Here is a 9,106-nt window from a genome sequence, read left to right as displayed (position 1 = left end):
ATTGATTATGTCATTCCATTGTCATTCCTAAAGGTATATCTCGATTTATGCTTTGCGTTGTATTGTTAGCACTTGTTGAGCTTTTGGCTCACTTCTTGCTTTACCCTGATATTACAGCTAGCAGCCATGGTTAGATTCAAGCAGACTGCCCGTAAGACCTGTGATGCTGATGTTTATGTTCGAGCTCAGGTAGAATAAGTAATAATAGTTGTGTGAGGACTCGGTATTTGTAATCAGATGTAATAGTTGGTAGTGTTGGGCTGTTCCAAACCCTAAACTGTAAGATCTTGGATTTTGGTTGTGTAATACTCATTAAAATGATGTAATAGCTATAATTATTTTGCTATTTAAGTTGGGGGTGTGACAGATATAGTTGAAATGAAGCCCAACACTGCTAAGATTATAACTACTTTTCTGGGTTACAGGGCTGTTGAATTCAATCTAGAGTCTGATAAGGCATATTTGATCAGACTGGATCAGGATATAAGAAAAGCTAAGATTAATGATCTCAGGGCTGCAATCTTTCAAATTGGTGAAGATACTGGAGAACTTAAAGATGCTAAAAGGAGGATGATTGATGAACTCAGATATGCTGAGAGATGTTTGTTGAAGAACTATCTCAGAATAACTCCAGACATCAGAGAGATCAGAAGATGAAGCCAAGTCAAGATCTACAACTGCTTAAATTCTGATATTTGTACAGACTGAAGTTGTTATCAGAAGTTAAAGATTGGTAAAGCTTTAAGGACTGTAAGTTGTAGTTATCTAGTCTAATTCTCATGCATTTGTACTTAATGTTTTTGACATCATCAAATATCTGTTAAACTTGTATATTATGCTAATTTAGAAGTTGGGGGAGATTGTTAGATATATTTGATAATGTCATGGCTAATATGATTTATGTTTAGTTTTCAGATCTTACTTAAACAGGATAAATCAGTACTTATTGGAAGTCAGGACTTAAGGATATCAGTACTTATATTATCAGGAGATAATTATCAGAAGATGGATATCAGAACTTAATTACTGAAGGACGTTCAGATAAGGACAGCAGCTAATTAAAGGAAAGAAGATTGAGACAAACATAAGAAGAGATATGCATGAAGAAGGAATTCTATGAAGAATAGAATACTTGGAAGAAAAGATATCTGATTGATATATTTTAGGAAGCAGAATTATATTCCATATCAATTAGCAATTATCTTGTAACTGTGTAGTATATAAACACAGACATAGGGTTTACACTATAAGTGTTATCATTATCGAAAATATTATTCATTGTAACCCTAGCAGCTCTCGTGATATTTGTTCATCACTGAGAGGTAACAGTTCCATACTGTAACAGAGTTTATTATTTCAATAAAGTTTGTTTTCTGTTACTTGAGTTATTAAAGTTCGATTTGATTGTACTTTACACTGTATTCACCCCCTCTACAGTGTGTGTGTGACCTAACATAAATAATATAAGAGTACTAGGGTTCAAAGATAAATTGAAAACAAGCATCCAAAGTATCAACTATATTGAAGAATATAAAAGTCTTCTTCTCCGTATCCGTCTTGTGCTCTTCAGGTCTTCGTATTTCTCTCCCTTGGCTCCTTGTTATAAAAAAACGTCTTTTTATTGGTTTATATATGTTACAAATGGTATATTCTTAGTTGAAATATGTGTATATATGTTTATATATATCAAGAGCGAGTCAATTATGTGCTTGTATGTGTCATAAGGGTCATATTTATGAGTTGTAAATTAAATATTTATTTGGAAAAAATTTGAGAAAAGAAATGCCTTTATTTGAGTAATTTGTGATATATAATTAAAGATATTAGTTTATGGACATTCTTTATATAAAAACTTGTTTCCTTTAAATTTTTGAAAGTGATCTCAAAAAGTTTCTAAAATCCTAAACTACTTTATGGTACGACTTTTGTGATTTATAGGTTTATATTTTTATTTATAAAATTCTTTCTCTAAAATGATATTTGATTACTTAGATTAATAATTTTCCATTTACCATGATAACCTTGCATGCAAAAATCCACTCAATTGAAGGGAGGGGTATTGTTGTCAAATCCAACCCCACTAACTTACTTTGGCTAGTCAATTCCTAAGTTTCCCTAGCTTCCAAACCTTGTTAGTTCTAGAAGAGGGATAAAAAGGTAAATTCTTATTCCACTATCATCAAAACCACCAACATATCATCACCTTGTGTCATTTCACCACTTACACACACCATCTCACCCTCCTCCCTCCTCTTTTCTCTCTCTCGGCCAAAGCCAAGCCCCCCTTGTTCATTTTCTTTCATCTTTTCTTCAACAATTCTTGCAAGAGATCATCCTCTAAGCTTTTATCACTTGTTTAATAAGTTAAATATTAAGTGCACTACTTGGTTTAAGCTTGCATGTTGAGTTTTGAGTGAGCCTAATGTTGAAAACCTTGATTCTTATGAGTTTAAAGTTCAAAACAAAGGCAAAGCATCAAGAGTGGAAATGATTAATGGTTGAGGGACTTCCTTGCCATTTTTATGATCATTTCACTCCTTTCCATTCGGAAATGACTCTTTAAGAGCCGAATGGAGTAGAGTTTCGTGTTCTTTATTTGTGATTAAATGCTATGTGAAGAAAACTTGATTGCATGTTGCATAAAGCTAAACTTTTGATGGATCATGATCTTTAAAACCCTTGCATGTCATGAAATACTTGGGATATTGTATGTTAAATGATTTCTTGTTGAATTTACACTCAAAATCTTAGAGTACTAGGAGTGCATGTTGAAAACTAGACTATATACTTTATTGTGGCCTTAAATTCGATTATATGCCCTTGGTTATAACTTGATTTGCTAAAAAAATGAGTATACTTTTATTGACAAGTGCTTTATTATGACAAAGTATAGTTTGTATAGCGGGTTAATGAGTATATTCAATTGGTATTGCATTTTCATGTTGTTATAGATATTCATTTTATGCATGAGTACTCAAAAATGTGATTTAAGTGTTAGTCTTGCTACTTTGTTTGTATAATTTGATCATGGTGCATTAAGGTATGAATGATCTCCACCACGTGTTAGTGGGTTAGATGAGAGTATTAGGATAGTAATTATGCTTGGTTAAAGATTGGTTTCATGGTTTATAACTGGGAGTTAAGATGGAAGGGTTAGTATAAGGTTTGTCTTTTTCCAGAATTTTGCACTAGTTTGTATAAGAGTTTTTATTGGGCATTCGTTGGGCATTTGGAGGCCCAAGTCACCAGAAGTTAGGAATTTACCTATAGTTGATCCTAGAAGCTTTGAATGTAATAAATCAACTCATTTAGTTAGGTGCACAAGTTGAATCATGACTTCTAGTCAGAACAGAGACAGTTTGAGTGAGGAGCACTTTTAAGCTTAAAAATTTATGTCATTGGTAGGACCTGATTAGTCCTTGATTATCATAGATACTAGGGAGTTTGTGGAAGGTTTTTGAAGCCAAAGTTCGAAGGTTTATAGTTGAAACCAAGAGTATAAAGTGAGTTCAAATCAGGGCAGTTTGAGTGTCACTTAGACAGGGGAGAGCCATCTTTGAGGATAGGCCCAAGGAGGCCTAGGTTGAGCCTTGGTGTCATTCCAAGTGCACAAGTTATATTTAGGACCTTAGATTCCATTATAGTAATTTTAGTGTCAAACCTTGAGTGGAAGGGGGATCATTGTCACTTAGTACCATTCGGTGTCACCTAATAGTTGCACTTAGGAACACATTATCCTTGCACTTAGATTTTGCATTCTTAGAGATGAGGCCTGAGTTGACCATTGAGTCTAATTATTAGTAAGAGGCCATAAGAAGGTTAGTCCATAGGTGTGGCTAAGAGAAATGGAGTTTTTCTAGTAGAGGCACTTCAAAATTTGGAGAGCTAGTTGGGTTGCATTATACTAGTTAACACTTCGAGTTAATTGTGTTGGTTGAGTGAGATAATCTAATACTCAATAGCGCACCATTATATCAATGTTGTATATTATGTGATTAAATGTGTTATGTGATCCTAAATGATTATTTGAGCATAATAAGTGATTAGTAAAGAGTCAAATGTGTAGTTAGGCCTAAGTACCGATATGATTTGAAATCTTTAACTAGAATGGAGTTTTTGTTAGAGTGTGTCTTGATGAGGTCTAATATTTTGTGTAGGCTCAGGAGAATATAGTAAGCTTTCCTTCAAAGTTGAGTAGTACTCCCGGTTGCTTCCACGATCAAGACGAGAGTTAGTCCAGCCTTCTTAAGGCCTTCTTAAGGCAAGTGTTCCCGGACTTCCTTGATATATTGCAAGTGTTCCCCCTTGTCAATTCTATTTTTGTACAAGTGTTTTTCCCTCATCGTTCTAGTGATGTTTTCATTAAGACATATATATTGTAAGTGTATTGAACCACTCTTTTGAATCATGATAGCATGCTCGTATAATGATCGTTAATATTGTTGTCACCATGATATATCATTACCAATATTCTGATTTTAGATTGAGATATTGCAAATGTTGTGTCATGCTTACGGTTATTGGACTTGTTTTGAGTCTATTTATGCGCTTATAAAAATCACACCCTTATACACTATAAAACCTTATATGCCATGATAATGTAATTTCTCTTGATCAACCGCTATTCTTTTTACTCTTACACCTCCGAGTTACCAACTCTTTACATAAATCCTTACAATCATACCCAATTTTTTTCACTAGATATATCCCATATATAACTCTCAAATTTGAGACCTCTATCTTATGGAACAATTTTATGACTCTTTTTCAATACTTTCTTCCTTGGTTATCAAACCTTTGTTGACTATCCTTGAAAACCCTGCTAGTGAGAGGTCACATCATTCTGATAAGAGTTTCTTAACTCAAAATCCTTGATTGATGATTTAATCCCCTTTTTATTTAGATCTTTGTAAAGTTCTCTTTGGCATCAGTTTTATAAAAGATAATTGCTCTTTAAATAAAAGAATGTTTTCTTAAGATTGGTGAATTGGACTAAGATGCAAGTCCCTTTCACACTTATCATGTAAGGCTTAAAAGATGCCTAGGGATCCCATTAAATTGTTAAAAACCTAGCAAGGTTCAGGATTGCTTCGCGGCTGATCACCAGCTGTAATCCGTAGCGTCATAAAATGATTTTGAGCAATATTTTGGTTACAAATGTTTTGACTTAAATAATGATGCCATACACCTCAACTTCCAGATATAAATTGCTATGATGTTAAATTGTGTCTTATGATATACCTTGCTGAGCGTTTGGCTCACTTTTTGCTTTTCATTCATGTCATTTCAGCTAGCAAGTATGGTTAGATTCAAGCAGACTGCTCGTAAGTCTACCGGTGGAGATGCTGAGGCTTATGTGAGAGCTCAGGTAGTATAGTTGGCATTTATGTGAGGACCGGTAGCTTTATATATATATAAGTTGTAATAGTTGTAGTGTTGGAGTGTTCAACCACTGAACCTTTGCGATCATGGATTATGTTGTTAACAGCCATTTATAATAACTTTGTATTTATTCAGTTATATTTTGTTAGTGTTATTTTGGGGCTGTGACAGGGTTTGGTATCAGAGCTAAGGTTTAGAGTCCCTGAACAGTCCATATAGGTTATAGGGTGTATATGTATAGGAAATACGAGAGTATAAATAGATATTATTCGAGTAAGTCGCTAATATTTTCATTCGTATATATTGTTCCTCAGCAAATGATGCATTCTTCTTCATCCTAGGCGCCATCTGACACTTTAGCATTCTCCGAGTACTCTGACTTGAGGCTCCAGTTTGATAGGCTCCGAGGAAGTATGACCGACTTATGGAGTGACTAGATGTAGCTTTTCAGGATGATACTCGGCTTAAGGAGGAACCTAAGGATTAGTTGATTACGAGACTCGAGTCCTTGTCGCAGTTTGTTAACACTAAGCTCGGGGAGATGCCAGCACACCATGACCGCAACGGCAAGTACACCATCCAGATGGTCGCGGATGAACTTCAGGGCATTGTGAAGGTGCACAACACCATATATCATCTACTGCAACACCAAAAAAGTGTATTAAAAGACCATAAATGTGTTGCAATACATGTTTTTGCAACATTTTTGCTAAAATTCAGCGTTGCATTTGCTGCCGTTGAAATAGATCCCTATAACAACGTTTTTTGTAGTTATTGCAACATTTTAATGTATTACAATAGTCTGGTTAATTGCAACATTTTGTCATGTTTTAGTAACACTTTTATGGTGTTGCAATAAACTACTGCAACATATTTCTATAACATATTTTAGTTTAATATGTTACAAAAGTCAATTTATTGCAACAATTTTATGTAACACTTTTCCTTACTGGCACACCTTATGGTTTTTAGCAACATTTTATTGCAACACATGTGTTTCTATTGTAATGCTTTAAAAAGTTTTAGCAACACTTTGTATTAGTCTAAATTGCAATATCCTGTTTGAAATGTCAATAACCATCCTAAAAATCACATAAACCTGATTTCACATTTCTTGCAAATCCCACAAAATACAAGTCAATAAAACCCAAACAGTTGGCTTATTCCCCAAGATCATCTTACATCTAGCAAGTAATAAATCCAAATTCGAAACACATAGTCGACGTACACATCATAAATCTAGATAAAACTAATTAGTCTTTCACGTCTAAGTAGCAACATACCAAAAGTACACATATTTTATATAAAAGTATTGAACAATATCAAGCATCATCAATTTCATTCAAATCATCATCTTCTCTTTCAGCCTCACGATCATCATCCTCTTCTTCATTGTTGTCCTCACTTTGGTCTGCACAAAATTCTTCAAGATCAAGTTGTTTAAAATCTGAATTGATTTCTATAGCTTTACTATGACCTTTGTAACTTTTTTAGAAACCTTTTTGTCCACCATCTCCTGCATTTCAACCATCCCTTATCGCTTTTTTCAACATTTACATTTTTCATAACAATAAACATAATAAAAACCTACCAAGTGCAGGATAAGAATTTACCGCACAATACGAGACAAGTTCTATCTTGATTAACAGAACACACACCTATGTTCCTGATTTATCCATAAAGAAGTCCTAGTATGCATGATAGTAGTCTTGCTGCACTACTCAAGTACAAATGCTTTGGCATATAATATATACCTTGTCTGGGAAGATGAATTTTTAAGGGAGAAATAGACTTGTGTACAAAGAAGGGGCTTTTGAAAGTGTTCTAACCACACTAATAGCATTCAAAATTAACTAGATTCAAGTATTTTATCATTGAGTTATGTACACATAACATGTATCATTCAGGCACTTTAACAAAGAATGTTCACCTTTTGGGGTCGCAAACATGGATCTCGATTTAGGCCTGCATATATTATAACAAGAAATTAAACACAGGTATACATTAAATACACTTGGTTATAGAAGAATTGATCTATATCTATTTAGAAAAAAATTGACTACCAGACTTCCAGACATGCTGTGAGTCTTTGCTTCCCAGTAAGTCGCTTTCTACATTGAAAACATTTAAGCATCAAAATAAGACATGCCAATAAAAGTCACAGGGTTAATCTATAACGTTCCTAAAAAAACCAGATCACAATGTTATTATTTCTTCACCTTGATTAATTTAGAAATTCAAGACTACACCTTGTTAAAAATTTCATTTTATAATTACACATATACAAATTATGGCATTATTCCAATGTTAGCCAAGAAAAGTTATTCTTGTCTCTATTTTAGGCAACTAGATATTGACTTGCTAGCGAGGCTGTAACTTTAAACTTATTTACAAAATTAAATCGAATCTTTTTCCTGAGTTATCTAGACACTCTAGGCTATCACATATCCAAAATTCATCTCATTATCAGACCTACACAATCCACGGCTGCGGTTCTAAGTCAGGCTTATTTTCTGCAAAATATTTCAGGATCTATTATTCATACTACTTGGCTTGATCTCTGGTTTTACAAGCTCAACGCCACTGATATTTTGCAGGCATGTAGTCAAGACATTGATATACAACTTTTATTATCTGGCCATCAACCAATTATGAACTTAGGATCAAGAAAAGACAACACCAATGTCACGAACGAATCCTGAAAGATGCAGAATTATAGAGTTCATCTTGATTGTTAAGCCTCTAACTTATACCCATTAAATCTGAAAATTCTCAAACTTTACAGAACTTTAGATTAAAGGTTGAGGAACAACTTTTATTCTTTAACATTCAAGAGATTAGTTCTTTAAGACAACTAAAACTTCAATTCAAAATAGGACAGAATTGCTGAAAAGTAAAATTCTGTTGTGACAATAATCCATGTATTGCAAATAAGTAGTTACATTTAATTTTGAAATTCGCCAAATTTCACAGACATATTATTTAAGAATTATTCTAAATCTTACATCATTTACACTTGATCAAATCCATTCTTATGGGCTTAAAAACAGCAACGCAAACACACTAACAGAATTTTAACTCCCATGTTCATCAATGGTAAGTAATCTTCTTTATGTACAATTATAGGGATACCAAGAATCCATTAATTACTACCAAAATTTATACTAACTTGGGACGAACACTCATATAATCGATAATGTCTCACCCAATCATGTTCCATACATGATCAATCAAACACATATATAACATAAAATAAAACTATTAAGCTGTTACCTCCCATATTGGTTCAAACCTGCTTTATTAGTGAGTTTCTTCAAGCTTCACAACCGATCCTCACTTTGCAAGCTGCTTTTCAAGTTTCCGACTCAAATCAATCACCAAGTCAACCTCTTCCTCCAATTCAACTTGTACTAAGGACCCTCCCATCCAGTTAATCTCAATCTGCTTCTAATAACCACATCAAAACACCCAATTATAACACATTGGTTTGATGTTTATTCACTTCCATGACCTCGGGTGAAAAAGTAATAACTTTCTAAGCCCATTTGAATAAAATTATTTGTCTTAATTTGTCCCAAACAATCAGATACCAAGGGATAATAACAAAAATGAAAAGACACATATGAAGTTTTTTATCAAAAAACAAAAGAAGTAGCACCAAAATTAACACAAAACTCCCATCAATTACTTTAAAATCATAATATAATTCAACAAAACTCAAACA

At 33.6% G+C, this 9,106-nt stretch overlaps 1 long non-coding RNA gene across 1 annotated transcript; it reads right to left on the bottom strand.

Annotated features, from left to right (window-relative positions):
- Window positions 1-7,242: 7,242 nt before the first annotated feature.
- On the bottom strand, window positions 7,243-8,807 carry LOC141671691 (uncharacterized). The gene is made up of 3 exons (XR_012555207.1): window positions 8,656-8,807; window positions 7,446-7,493; window positions 7,243-7,347 (listed from the first exon to the last, which is right to left on the bottom strand). It is a non-coding gene; the product is annotated as an uncharacterized LOC141671691 (long non-coding RNA).
- Window positions 8,808-9,106: the final 299 nt, after the last annotated feature.

Source organism: Apium graveolens, chromosome 7 (genome assembly GCF_009905375.1).
Source record: "Apium graveolens cultivar Ventura chromosome 7, ASM990537v1, whole genome shotgun sequence".
Classification (NCBI taxonomy): domain Eukaryota; kingdom Viridiplantae; phylum Streptophyta; class Magnoliopsida; order Apiales; family Apiaceae; genus Apium; species Apium graveolens.
This window is presented reverse-complemented; position numbering and strand designations above follow the sequence as displayed.